Source organism: Misgurnus anguillicaudatus, chromosome 19 (assembly GCF_027580225.2).
Source record: "Misgurnus anguillicaudatus chromosome 19, ASM2758022v2, whole genome shotgun sequence".
Classification (NCBI taxonomy): domain Eukaryota; kingdom Metazoa; phylum Chordata; class Actinopteri; order Cypriniformes; family Cobitidae; genus Misgurnus; species Misgurnus anguillicaudatus.
In genome coordinates, this window is record NC_073355.2 from 24,788,828 (window position 1) to 24,805,650 (window position 16,823).

General features: G+C 39.8%; 1 protein-coding gene across 1 annotated transcript in view; it reads left to right on the plus strand.

Annotated features, from left to right (window-relative positions):
* The first annotated feature begins 2,236 nt into the window (after positions 1-2,236).
* Positions 2,237-16,823, plus strand: part of rarab (retinoic acid receptor, alpha b) — a 109,821-nt gene continuing 95,234 nt past the window's right edge. Inside the window, exon 1 of the mRNA XM_055193775.2 lies at positions 2,237-2,558. The gene's annotated coding sequence lies outside the window, so the exon portion shown is untranslated. The remainder of the gene's footprint in view (positions 2,559-16,823) is intronic.

Below are 16,823 nucleotides of genomic sequence, written 5' to 3' on the forward strand. Positions count from 1 at the left end.
TAATAGGTGCTCTTTAAATAAAAATACTGTTTGATCACAGCATACAATTTTCACAACTTTTTTAAGTTTAATGTTTGTAATATTGTTAAGTAATAAGGTAAACCACACATCGACTGCTGCAGTGGTGTAGTGCAGTTTACAGAGTATACCCACTTTTTTATAAGATGGCATTAAACATTAATTAATATAAATTTCATAATCATCCTTATGCTGAGAAGTCAAGTACCAGAAGTTAAGTGACAATAATGGCCCATTTCGCAGTTATATAAATATGCAAGACTAGTTTTACATTGGTGTCCCCAGAGTACGTGTGAAGTTTTAGCTCAAAATAGCACACGGCATTTTTTATAACATTTTAAAGTTCCCACTTTGTAGGTGTGGGCAAAAATGTACCGTTTTGGGGTGTGTCCTTTAAAATGCAAACGAGCTGATCTCTGCACTAAATGTCAGGGCTGTGGTTGGATAGTGCAGATTAAGGGGCAGTATTACGCCCTTCTGACATCACAAAGGGAGCCAGATTTCTATGACCTATATTTTCACATGCTTGCAGAAAATGGTTAACCACAACTAATTTACTGGGTTGATCTTTTTCACATTTTGTTTCACTGTACAGGTGCATTCTCAAGTTCAAGTGTAGTTCTGAGACCAATTGGACCCTGATGGTTTCCTTAAAAATAGTGATTTATTTCACGATCTGTACATGATTTTGTGATAACTTTGGTACCCGTTAAATCTTTTTCATCCACTGTAAAAAGTTTGCACTCCTGGTTCATTTCCAGCGAAAATAGTTAACTTGAAAGACACCAATGAAACACCAATTTAAAACCACAGGCTTCCATATTTGGTCATATTATGTTTATTCCATACTGAAAAATCCAGTTAAGACCAGCATAAGCTGGTTTAAGCTTTTTTAAGGTGGCAGTAGCTGGTTTAAGCTGGTCCTCCCTGGCAAAGCTGGTCAAGCTGGTGGGTCAGCTGGTCTTCCAGCCTGACCAGCAAAGTCCAGCTTAAAGAGTGACCAAAACACAGCTAGATCAGCTTAAAAAGTGACCAAAACACAGCTGAAAAAGTGACCAAAACACAGCTAGACCAGCTTGAAAAGTGACCAAAACACAGCTAGACCAGCTTGCTACACCAGGAAAACGAGCTAAAACCAAGCTGGGACACCAGCTAAAACCAGCTCACCAGCTTACGCTGGTCTTAGCTGAATTTTTTAGTAGGGTTTGAAAAAAAGCATTTGAAATGAAAGCATTTTTGTACATTTCAAAAGAAAACCCTGCTGAAAAAAAAAACAATTAAACCAGAAAATTCAAATGGTTTTATTGGTTTTATTAGGGCCCGAGCACACCGGGGTGTGAGGACCCTATTGTTTGGAATTGTATTGGTTCTAATGGAATATGACCCAAAACAAACTACAGTGTATTGGTTTTTGTTGGTCTAATGGTATGTATTGGTTCTATGTATTGGTTCTAATGGAATTTGGCCCAAAACACACTACAGTGTAGTGGTTTTAATGGTAAAAGCTAATGGTTCCTATTGGTATTTTAATGCCATTAGAATTTTCTGTAATGGTTTAATTGTTTTTTCAGCAGGGAATGCACACAAATTTTATACCCATCTGTATACTGCAGTGGAACACTGCGATAAGATTAATATAAAATCCACCAATATTACATATTTCTTATATTTATGTTGAAAATCGTTGTATGCTGAAAATAGTATTAGTCATTAGTAATAGTGATTGTAGGCTACAATCATGCACACACAGCTAATATTAACCACAGCTGACTACGGGAGGGAATGTTTTAACCCTACACTGACTTAATAAATGAAATAAGTAATGCTTAACTGAATAAACATGTTAAATTATATAGTAAACTTTACATAAAATAATTAATGAAGTAAGTGATTGTTAACGTCACAACGTCGTCTAGGCAACAACTGCCACTTTCGTTATGCGTTTATTAATATGTCCCACTCCCAGTACTTGCATGCTAGGACGCAGAATAAACTTTCCTGAATAGCAGCTTGTGGTTACATAAAGGCAGGCAGCAGCTGACCTAAAAGGTATGTACAACTTTATGTGACGCTGCGCAGACCGAACGATTTATGACATCAAGTACCGCGAGAGGCACGCTCTCTGACTCGCTCTCGCGGAACGTTGATGTCATACACCGAATAGACTGCGCAGCGCCGCGTGAGGTCGACCAACCTCATGTTCAGTGTTATGGTGCCCTGAAGTGACACCGCGGAAATGTATGATGGGAGGAGACGGTAGGCTGGCCGTGTTCGGTTTCACCCGCTCACACGTGACCGCAATGGCTGCTTCTCTGTTGCGTGCAGCGCATCATTCCTCTGCCGCCCCGTGGCTACAGACTACATCAGTTCCCTCGCTTCGCTAAACTGTCGGCGGAGCGGCTCGCCACCCGCCCAAGCAAAATTCACTCACGCCTTCTCTCGGTTTACCGGCTGCGGCGAGCGATATTTACGAGAGAAATAAAACCATCTCCGGGGGTTGAACTTCTACCGACCAACACAACAGTGGGAGGAGTCAACAGGTACAGGCGCTCTCTATTTACGTGACAATACAATTGCAAAGCTGACAGGTAACCAAATTGCAACTATTCGCTTCTGCCAGTAAGTAAGCGATAGATAGCGTCTTGACAGATCGGCAGCAGTGAATAGCCGCGTCTGTCCTCACTCAGATGCAGTGTGCTACTTAACTGTAAAGCTGTCCGATGAGCTTTATCGACACCACATACCGGGGTAATAACGACCGGTCTGTGGCTGACTATAACATGCGATGTATTGTTCTCTCAGTTGAATGTGATGTGATGTGTTTCATTGAGAGCTTTTGCAGCAGGTCTACACTGCGCTGAATGTCTTGTATGGGATAACGTTATATGTGGTACTGTTTCACGCGTTTTACCTCATCATGTAATAGCAGCATGATTTACATTTGTTAATTTACAAATGAGGCCGCATTTATGTTTTTGTGTGCCATATAAATTTAAATGGGTCAACTCATTCATGCAACAAATGCCTCTGTAATAATTGATTTCCAGCTTGGATTAACCATGCTGTTTAAGTGCATTGTCTGAGGCAGCCCAGCTCACATAAAAATGAGTAAGTGGGTTGTGCTGTCAGAAGTGCTGCAATAGTAACTGCAAGGTGTTTCTGGATTAGTTCTGTTTCTACAGTTAAATGGGAAGTTTCTAGACCATCTGTCTGCAATAGAAAGAGGAAAGGGTATATCGCTTGATATTTGCTTCCTCAAAGCGATCTGCCACTGACATGCCCGTGGTCTGCTGAGACACATGCCACTGAGTTTGACATTTAGATTTTTTTTTGCTTGTGAAAGCATGTGGACGCTCACAGTATCACGTCCTGCGGTATTTGGTCTCAAACTTTCCATCATGGCTCTCTAATGTTCTCTGTCATTCCAAAATGGCAGGGTGGGGAACACAAAGCTGACTGAATCAGGGCACTATCCAATTCTGCCCTCGTTGCCATTTAGAAATGCTTTAGCATGCTCTCATGACTGTGTAACGGTGTTTTGCTCTGTCTGTTTCTCTGGTTTTCTTTCCCTTTGTCCAATGGATGGATTGTGGCATACCCGTTCATCATTTCCAATTGTCTGCAAATAATGTAGATTGATGGATGTGATTATTAGATGGAGAATGTAAGTGAACCCGTCAACTACATTACTTTATATTTGAGTAAAATACAGCTGTCTTAAGATGAAACTGATGCTTTGTATTATATATTAAGTATTTCTGTGCTGATTTGATTTAAAGTATGGATGAACAAGGGACATGCTGTCAAGTCTAAAAGTCTCAATGTCCATTTCCAAACAAACTGATTCAAGATGTTGTTGATTGTTAATGCTAATCTTGCTGTATTTCTAGTCAAAGGCTTAGTTTTGAATGTCAATACTAACTTCATAACAGCTAAACCTGTCTGTTTTGAAATATATATGAAACAATTTTCATTTTGCTGACTTATCTCTTTCATCCTGCATTAGTCACGACAATCTTTCGAAATACACTTCTTGCCAATCAGATAAAAGGCTTTGACCTCCATACATAATCACACAGCAAAATAAGGAGGTCATACAACAATAGAAGCAGATATCGGTTGGCATAAACACAGAGTGAAACAGTAACATTGAAAGAGGTTGTTTGCTTTGAGTCATTTTATTTATTTGCTTTAGTTTTCTTACACAATTCGTCGAAGTGGTGGCGATGATTTTTGTTTCTGCCAGGTGCCCAGCTCTGTACGCAATGTACCACTGTGCATTTGGCATCTTTCTTTCTCTTTTCTTCTCTCTGGCTGCAGTTCATCCCTTCTTTCATCTTCTTGGGACTCATTCAGGTAATTCTCCATCTCGCTGCCAAAACAACCAGCCTTGCCAGAAACGACCATCAGTGTTCGAGCTTATTAGACCTTGCGATGCAAACAGTTAAACTGTGGTGCAAAAAGTGTGGGTCTGGAGTGGATTTTACTGGGATCACAAAGATTGTGATTTTACGTGTCACGTAAGGACAGGGAAAATCGCTGACCTTTCTTTTAACAGGATATTTCACCTCGCTGTGTTTTCAGACGGACTTTCGCTCTCTGTTGGGTAAACACACAACCTGTCTGCTAGCTCTCCGTCAGTGGCTTTGTCTCTGTTTATGCTCATGTGCACTCCTGACACTTTGACATTTGTCAGCATTTTTTTTTTCATTTTCCATTTTTTATTTATTTTGCTACCCACCTGCCACTTTCCACAGTTTTTCTGTAACCTCATCATCTCCTGACAAGTGTCACCTAGTGTCTCAGAGCACCCAGTACCCCGTGACTTTATATTGCCTTTTCCCCTTCTCTCCTGGTAAATATATAAAAGATGTTTTGTCTGTCCATCCGGTTGTATATTTGGATAAAAAGGGCCACCCAGACTTAGCTCACATGCCTACAACATCTCCACACAGAGACAAGACATTGATGACTAAAGCTTCAGAACGAGAAGCAGGAAGTGGGTGTGTTTATTTCCTGTCAGTCATGATTTCCTTTGTAAAACATGATTTTCAGCTAAGCAATGTATCTTTGTTTTGGACCTGGTCGCCTGGTGAGCAACATCACAAGCAGTTTTGGTCAACCCAAACTGTAGACGCGAGCTCAATTCTAATGACCGAAATGATTCAAGACAAACAATGGCTCACAGTCCGTGACTCACGCGCTTTGTGTTTGTATTTGATATATACTAAAATTTGGCATTTGATTTAATTGCAATAGGACTGGATTTTCAGGCATGTTTTTAATGTAGGCATGCATACTGAGCCTGATGTTGAAGATGGAGAACAAAGTTGCTCTGCAGCCGAAGACAGATGGGTGGAGGTAAATTAAACAAGCCGGTCTGGTCTGCTCTCTTCACTATGACAGTGTGCCAGCCACGGCGCTGGGTCTCTGTCATTATTTAAAGGCCAGTGTTAATGGGCTCTGTCTGAATGGTTACCCCCCCAAACCCCAGTGAGAGAGAGGAAAAACTTAAAAATTTAAAAGAAATGGACAGTGTTGTGTAGTTGACCGAGTGGATGGATGAGAGTTTTCTTGTTTTCTGTTTTGTCTTTTATCTGATGGTGATTTTGGTTTTTCTTTAGTTCCACATGCATCAGTGTCACACATATAATAGCTTTGCTGCACCGCCACCTATTGTATCTCAAGATCAGTGGGTGTTGGGTAAATTTAATTATTTCGGTAATCCACAAACAGTTTTGGTGTAATAAATAGTAACGGATCTGTATGGGCTCTACATACATCTGTTGCATTGCACCAGGGTAAATATCATCATGCATGTTGTTTAAAAAGGCACTGTTGTTTGCATGGTTATACACTTGGCACTAAAATGGAGAAGTCAGCATCGCTATGTCCTACTTAAGGGAGGAGCACTTGGAGTATTTGGAGAAAGTTCTTAGAGAAAGTGAAAGGTGCATTTTTCTGATCGAAGGATTTCATGATCCACGTAACTCGGCCTCCCTATAAGAATGAAGGGAGAGTTGGAGTAATGGATAAAATGAGACAATATGATATGTTGAGGCTGAAAGGTCCAGGCAATGGAAACAATTCATGGAAAGTGACACACTTATGAATTGTTTATGTGATTTTTTTAGGTGATCTGTCTGTCTGTGTGCATGACCAAATGAGGGCAAATTATAAATTTCACGCTGGAGGTAAGCCATCGGTATAAAATTACTCAAAGACCTACCACATTTCAAATGTACTAAATGATTTTGCCACACAGCTAATATGTATTCCAGATCTTGGGAAGCATAAGCACCTTTTCCAGGCTTTCTTTCCAGAAAGAAAGAAAAAGGCTGAAAAGTTTTTCAGGTGTGAATGTTTCTTGTATACTGAAAGGATTTTATTGGTTTCTATTACTCTGCAAGGAGCAATTTTAACTGAAATGCAACAGTTTCTTGCCTTGCTAGAAGAATTTCGACCAAAGCATCCTTAGGCCATGTTTATTCCTGGCATAAAATTCGTCTTGAGTGATTAAAGGAGCATTTCACCCGTAGAAACATTAATCTTTATTGAAAGTGCGTCATATTTGTAGTCGAAATGTAACATACCTTTAGAATTCGGTGCCTATTTGACCAAGAAAAGGGGTGTTTGTAGTCTCACCCCCTTAACAAAGATATTTGACTTCCTGCTTTCAATGATGCAAACTGATGATTTTTACATAATTGAAAGAAGGAAGTGCAACACTGAAATCTGTATTTCTCCCGTCTCAGCGGCAACTGATGAAATGCTGCATGACCATTTAAAACATGACTGGGGTTCTAACTATACAAAGCTTAATGCAAATGGGTGAAGTGTCCCTTTAAATAACAGGTAGTAATCTTAGCACAAGTGTGATGTGCAAATTAGACCTCTGAACTCTTAAGGGCTCATTATAGTTGTACGTAGGTCCTACGGCATAGCCGCGACGGCGTAGGTTACGCGTCAGTTTTCATTTATACTTTTGTGTCATCCACCGTGTCGACGTGCAAACACACATGCAGGCCGCTGGTAGGCAGTATCCACAGTTGTTACCACAGTAGCAGTGCGACCGTCAATTAAGAAGCAGCTTGGCAAGCTTAGTCCACAAGCGAAGAAGAAACTGCAATTTTTTGCGTATGTTTTGAGATGACCAGCAGTGATGGAAGTAAATAAACAGCGACTAATGTTGCAGTTTGAGTTAAATCACTCCTCAACTTGGTCCATCTTTGTTCTTACCGTCACAAATGGAAATACCTATGACACAGTTTTTACCTGATGGGAGGGGTTCTAGTGGACCAATCACAGCGTTTGCGGTCCGCATAGAACTGACGCGCTGTTAAAAATAAGGCGAGGTGCAGAGGCTATGGAGAACCTACGGCGTAGACCTTACACATGTCTATAAATTGGACTTTAATCCCGGAATTACGTTTACGCGAAGCTACGTGCACGGTCAAACGCACAGCCTTGCAAAGTTTAGTTTATTTGACTAGGACGTGTAAACAGATGTTCAACACATGCACATTGTGACAAAATGCAAAGCATCTCCTGGGGTACATACTACGTGTTGACCTACACGTACAATGCAGGGTTTCAAAAATCCAGCAGTGCACATACAGTCAGTCCTTCCAGAAAAACGCAGAGTTTTTTTGTGATTGTTGCGGGCAAAAATCCTCGATTTTGCGGCACGTTTTTTTTTAAAAATGCGATGGGATATGCGGGATATTTATGCAATTTATGCGATGGAATTGCGGGAATTTGCGGAACTTGCAAAAACTGCGGAAACTTGCAAAAGCTGCAATGATGTTCACGTCACATAATCACGTCACTTCATAACGTTCCCATGGCAATAGAGGACACGGCTGCGCTTTTGGGAAGTAAATGCAACATTTTTCAACTTTCTGCTAATATGTGACTTTTTGCTACGAAAATGCGGAGATTATGAAATCATGCAAGCCCCGCATAAAATATGTAATTAATGTGGCGAAAGTGCGTCGTATTTGGAAAAAATGCAGCCCCGCATAAATATGCGGACTTTGGCTGATTATGCAATATATCGCGCGATCGCACAATCTCGTTTTTCTGGAGGGACTGTACAGTACGCATCCACTCTTCTGATGACAAAAATTACATCACGCACACTGTATGTGGACCCAGGGCTCGCAAAATCTCAAAATCCCTGGTAGCCCTTCGGGCAGGCACTCTTCAGTATACATCAAATTACAATCATGAATACAAATATTTGCTTCTAACTGAATTGCAATATCTATAAACTTTAGATCCTGAATCTGAAATATTAACCAAAGTCACAGATAAGAAAATGGCACTCAACGTTGTGGGTATAGAAGCACAGGGTTCCTCAATTAGTTTTCACCACGTGCCAATTTTTTCCAATACAAATCCTATAGGGCAACTGACCACGATGTTTGTTCTGCTATTCTTGTTGTTGTTTTTTGATGCTGTTGTTTTTTTTAACAAACAAAAAGTTTGAATTTCCAATGCAAGCCAACTGTTCTTGCTCATCTCCACATTGGATATTCTCCCCATTTATTAGTGGTTCAATATGTCACAAAACTCACAGTTTGGATCATACAATGTTTTCCAGTTACAGATTGGATCATTTTTTGATCAGAAAAATTGGGGCTACTGTCGCTTTAAGAGCACATATACTGTAGCCTTTTTCATAATTCTCTTTACTGCACTTGCAATATCACTTTAAAGCTTGCTGCGGAGATTTCATTTTTACATGAGGATAGTAATGAAAATTGATCAAATCAGTACTTGCCTCTTGCCTCTTGTACAGTTTGCGGCTTTGCGAAAAAGTAAATGTAAAACACGATTGCACGTTCAAAAGCAATTCAAATACCCGATTCCTGAATCACATACAACATAATTACCCATCCAAATCTGTGAGAGAATGCATAAGCATTTTAATATATTTTTCCTCCCTATAAGTCAAGATAGCCTGATGGGCAGGGCGGAGATGCATTTTGATAGCCCAACTGCAATGCACAATAGCCCCACCGGGATGACGGGCTAATGATTTAGCAAGTCCTGGACACTCGCGTACACACAAAAAATGGACCGTACTTCGACCTTTAGACAAAAAGACATTGAAACTTGTGTTGTTGTGTTAGAAAACATTAGCATTGTTCTTGTTATATTAGTCCATAACCGGCTGTGTGGCCTGTGTTCAGATATGGAAAAGGTGGAAAATCTGTTGGAACATGTCAGGCGGATCCACTAATCTTTGGAGGTGCATGACAGTGGGCCTCCTCACATCTCCCCCGTGAGTCTTTGAACCTTCTCGCGGCATGACACAACAGTTCAAAGGCTCCTCTCCTTGCTCAATGCGCTCGTAAAAACCCAGATAACGCGTGTAAATCTGGAACAGAAGTGTCACCGAGCTGGTTCCCTCGCTCTTGATTTATGGCCCCTAGTGCACCATGGACACTGGTTCTCTAAGTTGTAACACAGCCATGGCAGACCTCCCTCCTCCCCCCATTATGAGCATGTAAAATGCTTTTAGCTTCATTCCTCCTTTGCATTCCTCTTTCGTTGTTCTCAAATGTACATTGGGGCTGAAGCTTGTTTGCTGATGCCAAGTTTAAGATTGCAGCTAGAAACCGCTGAAACCTCAGAAATCAATGGGTGGCTAAGTACAAGAATACATGGCAGTTTAGTTCGACAAGAGTCTACATGCTACATGCCCACTTAGCAAAAAGCAAAAACACTTGATCAGGCTACAATAACACAGCGTTCTTTGTTAAAATATGACTAAAATTATTTAGCAAAAGGTGATTTGGGATTACAGTTTATTACAGGATTTTAGCCAGTTTTACACAGATTTTTAACTGAATCATTGAGGTTTCATGTGATGTACCCTTTAATAAAATGCAAGTGAAAACCAAATTTAACCGCCCTACTGAAGTGACCACAAAACCTAATTGTTTTGATTGGCAGATGTATAAAGACTTTTGGGTAACTGAAATGAAACAGTCCCATAAGTACATCACTTTTTTCCATCATGCTACCTTTCCAAACTCACCTACTCACATTGGTGACATCAATACAAAATCTGAGTGTGTGTTTGCTGGAATCAATGTATGACGTACTTGCTTAAGTAGGATTTTTTTCTCTCTTTTGTCATCTGGTATCCCAGTGGCTTATATAAAAGGGTGCTTGGATTGCAGTAGTGTGTTTTATAGTCTACTTTGGAAACATTTGATCTCAACATGCAAATGTACTGTGGCCCCCCAAAATATAGTATGCTTGGCTTATTTAAAATGTATGAATGTATTTGCATTAGATAACAAAACATCAAAGTGGTATTAGCAAAAGTGCAAGCATCTTCAAAATATAATTACAATTATTATTTGTAACATTTCTTACAGTATTTCTAGCATAATGTAACAAACTACACCTGCTTACTTTGTTGTGTGAACTTGTGTGTGACCTATTCAAATAATAATCCAGACTTCTCAAACCATTTATTGAGTGAGGTTAAACAGATATATATGCTCCCTTTTAAAGACAGAACTTAACAGGTGGCTGAGCAAGCGTTCGATCTAATGGACATGTACTGTGATGTGATGTATTATCCACTATTCTCCATTTCTTAAATGAATGGGTACACTAGTGTTTTCTCATACACTCTGCTGACCCTGAAAAGCGAGGTCATATGGTGGATTACCATGACAATGAAGCAGAATTTCCTACAATAGAGCCCATATGAGCTGTGAGAGTACTTATATCTAGGCTGTTTCTGTGCACTGATGATCATTATGTTTGATCTTGATGTCTTGGAACTGTATTGAATAAAGCAAAAGGAAGTGCTTTAATGTGTTTTGTGCTGTAAGGACATCCTCATGGTCTAAAATGTGCTGGGTATTTATTATTTAGTCCTGTTTGACCTGATGGATTCAATGAAGAAACCAGTGATGTTAATTAATGAAAGCCAAATCTGAGCCTATTAAAGTCCCTGTTTGAAAGAAAACAGTTGCTTTAAAGGAATGCTCGGGGTTTAAAACAAGTTGAGAGCATCTCTAGCATGCTGTCCACAGATTATCAAAGACGTCATTTTTACTCATCTTGTAAGTTTAAAACAAAGTTCATTTTTGTATCAGTGTGCAAGGAATGGGAGCCAATGTGAAAATGTGCTTAAAAACAGTAATGTGCTGTATATTTGAACAAATATATTTTTAACAAAAGTTTTTATAAAGTCCTACTCCTCCAACCTAAATTGTGTGATATTTGAATTGTTAGTGGTTGGGCTGCTGTACTATGCGCATGGACATTTGGTTGTGTCATCTTTGCTGCTATTTTTGTTTACATTCCTATTAATTCTTGATGCAATATGCTTTGCTTGCATTTTACAAAGTATAATTGAGGTGTAAATGATACTAACCACATCCTTCCTGTTTGACCTGAATCTAAATCAAGAATGGAGTTTGAAGTAGGGCTGCAAAACTATTAATCGCGACATTTGCAGAATAAACATTTTTGTATATGTCATATGTGTGTGTGTGTGTGCTGTGTATAATAATTATGTATATAGAAATACACACATATGCAAATATATATTTAAGAAATATTTACATGTGTATGTACATTTCTATATTTTTACATAATTTGTATATAAATAAATACAAATTATACGCATTTGTGTGTATTTATATATACATAATTATTATACACAATACACACATACACTCACATAAAGGATTATTAGGAACACCTGTTCAATTTCTCATTAAAGCAATTATCTAATCAACCAATCACATGGCAGTTGCTTCAATGCATTTAGGGGTGTGTTCCTGGTCAAGACAATCTCCTGAACTCCAAACTGAATGTCAGAATGGGAAAGAAATGTGATTTAAGCAATTTTGAGCATGGCATGGTTATTGGTGCCAGTTACCGGGATTTTCACGCACAACCATTTCTAGGGTTTACAAAGAATGGTGTAAAAACGGAAAAACACTTAGTATGCGGCAGTCCTGTGAGCGAAAATGCCTTGTTGATGCTAGAGGTCAGAGGAGAATGGGCTGACTGATTCGAGCTGATAGAAGAGCAACTTTGACTGAAATAACCACACGTTACAACCGAAGTATGCAGCAAAGCATTTGTGAAGCCACAACACGCACAACCTTGAGGCGGATGGGCTACAACAACAGAAGACCCCACCGGGTACCACTCATCTCCACTACAAGTAGGAAAAAGAGGCTACAATTTGCACAAGCTCAACAAAATTGGACAGTTGAAGACTGGAAAATGTTGCCTGGTCTGATAAGTCTCGATTTCTGTTGAGACATTCAGATGGTAGAGTCAGAATTTGGCATAAAACAGAATGAGAACATGGATCCATCATGCCTTGTTACCACTGTGCAGAGTGGTGGTGGTGTAATGGTGTGGGGAATGTTTTCTTGGCACAATTTAAGCCCCTTAGTGTCAATTGGACATCGCTTACATACCACGGCCTACCTGAGCATTGTTTCTGACCATGTCCATCCCTGTATGACCACCATGACCCATCCTCTGATGGCTTCTTCCAGCAGGATAATGCACCATGTCACAAAGCTCAAATCATTTCAAATTGGTTTCTTGAACATGACAATGAGTTCACTGTACTAAAATGGCCTCCACAGTCACCAGATCTCAACCCAATAGAGCATCTTTGGGATGTGGTGGAAGGGGAGCTTTGTGCCCTCGATGTGCATCCCACAAATCTCCATCAATTGCAAGATGCTATCCTATCAATATGGGCCAATATTTCTAAAGAATGCTTTCAGCACCTTGTTGAATCAATGTCACATAGAATTAAGACAGTTCTGAAGGCGAAAGGGGGTCAAACACAACATTAGTATGGTGTTCCTAATAATCATTCAGGTGAGTGTATATGATATAAACAAAAACTATTCTGCAAACAGTTAGTCACGATTAATCGTTTTGCAGCCCTAGTTTTAGTCTTCATGAAGCCTGATCATACAGTCTCAGAAAAAAATTGTCAAAATGATGTACCCTACGTCACTGGGTCTTTACCCTTTTGAAAGTACAGATTTGCACCTAAGGAGTTCACATTAGTACTTCAAAGATACATATTGGTACAAAATGTATACACATTTGTTCCAAATGGAACATATTAGGACCTTTTTAAAGGGTAATCCCCCAGTGACACCTGGCAGTGACACATTTTGTAAATTTTTTTTTAACAATGTACTGGCATTTTTGACTGACCATATATTTCCACACCTGGTAAAATATAATGACTGAAAGGAACAGTGTTCCTTTACAAGTGAACCTGAGGTTAGACAGGTTCCTCACGTGAGGTCCGATGATACCAGAGACTGAGGATATCCTGTGGAGCAAAGTCTGGAACAGGAAGTACCGCCACACCACTGGCACCAGCACAGGAAGTTGCTCTGAGGAGACGCCTGGGATCTTGGCAGCCATTTTAGAGGTGTTAAGCGCGCCAGTGGCTTCTGTTATATCAGGGACTTCCCCTTTTTAGGAAAACTTAGTCGCCTTTCCTCTGGAAGATCCCTTCCTTTCATTGCCGATATTGATGTGTGTGCATGTGCACTGGATATCCTACTTCAATTTTCAACATATTGTTTGATCTGAAGAGTTGCTGGCTTCATACACAGCATGTGTAGTGTGTTTAATTTTGTCATTGATTGATTAAATTATTTTGATTTGTGTTTTTGGCTTTGACTTCTGAACCTAAATCCCAGCAAATCTTCAGTTAAAGCCCCAAGTATTCTTCACTTTTTTACCGGGCGCAGAAAAAATGGCGAGTGCCGGCACTCAACACGAACAAAACCTGCCAACTGCTGGTGTTTTTGAAAAGTGCGGCACTTCCGTTGGAAACAATTGAAAACATACGCCGGCGTCAACGCTTTGGTGTGCACGCTACCTTACTGTCTTCCCAGTGTGCTTGGCTCTGCAGTAAGAGCACCACAAAGTAAAAAGAGCTGCTTAAAATTCTTCAGTTCATGCTTTGTTTGTCACACTGTGCTTTTGACCTTCAATACGTCTGTTAGCCATCTGCTCGTTGGTCATTCTGACCTCACACCCCTTTCTTTTGTACTTAATAAGACTGGGAAAATGTCAATCTAAAACAGGGAATGTGCATAACTACATACTTTTAAAACTTATCAGTATGCAACCTGAATGACAGATCTAACATTATTGCATCTGTTTAAAAAAGAAAAATCTTGGAAAAAAGATTTCCGTGTTAATCTGGGAAAAATATGGAGCATAAACAGACAGACACTTAAAGTGGCTGCTTAAGCAAATTTCCTAGGTGCGACTTATATATAAATCCAAATGAGAAACAGGGTTTGAGACTAATGCTTAAAAGTGACTTTTTAGCTGGTTAATCAAAAGCCATACTTTTATAATATTAAAAAATATGATGATTACAGTATCAGTACAGTTCAGAAGCTCCCTCTCTCCACTTGCAGAAAGCTTGCGCCACAGCACGGAAAATCCTTCATTCTTCCCCGTAGTTTGGTGTCAGCCCTTATTCGGCTGCTTATCTTGGCGCACACCAAATCTAATGAAGTACGCCAGAAGTGGAGTGTGTGGTCTACGAAATCACCTGAGTTTTGTGTGTGTTTGCGTACTTGGTGCGTAAGTGAATAAACGCACTGATGTCATTGCTCTTTTGTCTTTTCTACTTGCATATTGTCCTCGCTCATCTGTATTGTTTGTCAGGTTGAGCGTATGTTTGACTGTGTTTGTTATCTGGGGTTGTGATTTGTGAGCGTCTAGCTAAATGGGTGTGTTTGTGTTAGAGAGAGACTGAGTGAGAACGGGGTGGTGGAAAGCGAAACATGTGTGGTCTGGATGGGCTTGTGGGCTTCGGTCTAGTAAAATAAACACTCTCGTCCACTAGCTCAAGAGATTACGCTACATTTTTGATTGCCACAAAAAACCCAGCTGGAAGGATCGCATCATTTCCTTGACCTCATTCTGGCAATATTTCACGAGTGCATCAGTATATACTTGCATATTGTTGAGAGCAGAAGAATCATGTGATTGTTTTCTTCTCGAGTGGTCTGTTCCTGTTTGTCATCAATAAAACGTTAGGAGACTGTTGATTTGTCAGTAAGTTATGTTTATGTGTTTTGCCTTTGGTGTGTAACAATTGTAAGAGCTTCTCCTTTCCAGATCGTCTGTTGTAAACCCATCAATTGTTGAACGGTAATTCTGTTTGACATGTCTGCTGTGTGCCTGCCAAATACCTGTATTCCCTGCCCTTCTTCTCCATGTTTTTTAATGTGCGATTGAAGACAGATGGGGCTCAACATCTGTACCGTGTTGGCAGCACCGCTGTGTTTCTACAGCTGATAAATCGGTGAATCTGCCAGTGCCGAACGTCTGATGGTGAAATTTACTACCCAGCACTCACGTTCCGACCTGCAGCTGTACGCGACGTACCTGGAGACGATTCTTGCCAGGTTATTTGGGAATAAATACGTTCCTTGTGCAGGCTCCTGTCGGGACGATCAAAGTGATTTCTCTCTTCTGTCAACCAGTCAATCATTGATGATCACTTTTAACTTCTTTTTATGATCTCCATGATGTTTGTACAGTTATACAGTGACCTCCGCTGTCAGTTTATCGGGTCAGGTCCGTAACCATCTGAAGCACTTGGTGTAGCTGTTGGTTCAGATTGTGTAATATGTGCAGGATCCTACAGAAACTATTCAAGACTTTAGAAGATTGTTGTTTTTATGCACTCTGTGGAAAATGTCTTCTGTGAAATTTTTTATTTTGTTTGCACATTGGTGATATGCATACAGATGTGTGCAATAGAAGTTAAAAATAAGCCCTGGAGGCGTTTTCATGCAGATTACTTTTCCAAGTTACAGAAGAAAATCAGCCAAAAATAATTTTTTTTTTTTTGAGGCAGATAGAGATGCAAGAAGGCAAATCTAAACTACACTTCGTGGAGTAAAGTTACAAAAACAGACCACAGGCAAAAAAATAAAAAAATAGTCATTATGAAGGATTTTTATTAGGATTTCCTGTCTGTTGAATGGTGTTGCAACACATTAATTTCTAATGAACTTAAAATCATATGAAACCCTTTTCACACAGTTCGTTGATCCCATAAAATTGCCAGAGTGAATGCAAAAATGTCCAGGAATTGATCCTGGGACCGCTCCAGGAATTGAGACCTAGTATCATTGCTGTAACATTTACAGAAAAAAGCCAGGAACAATGCTGTATAAGGGGTGTGTTGTAGTGATGATTTGTGTGTTGTTGCAACAATGTATTGTTTACCTCTTTGACAAGGGGGATTAAAATACAGATCAACATTCACGAAAATGTTTTCAAACTGGAAAGAAGCAGAGATCAGGGAGCTCCTCACTCCAAGGGTTTGAACCGAAACCAGAAACTTAAAAAAAATAAATGTTCCTGAACAGAATCGTTTAATTAAAATAATGGTAACCGGTTAATACCGTTATTTTTTTCGTTCTTTGACAAGATTTCTGTGAAATACTCTGTGAAGTTCACTTCCGTTTGTTGTTGACTCATCGGAAAAATGAGAAGTTTGCCACCAGCAAGAAGTCCACTCAAGCCCAAGTCTCTAATGCTCAATCATAAGAGGGAAATATTGTAGGCTACCAAGTATCTCAAGATGTTTGTTTTTTACTTATTAGTGGTGTAACGGATCGTAGTTGATCCGTGATCCGTACACGGCCCATGGTTCGGCTTGCATGCAGTTTGCGGATTAATACGCAAGTTTAAATAGGGTGAAAGTTGATGATTTGTTTCAAAGGCTTGCAAATGTTAAC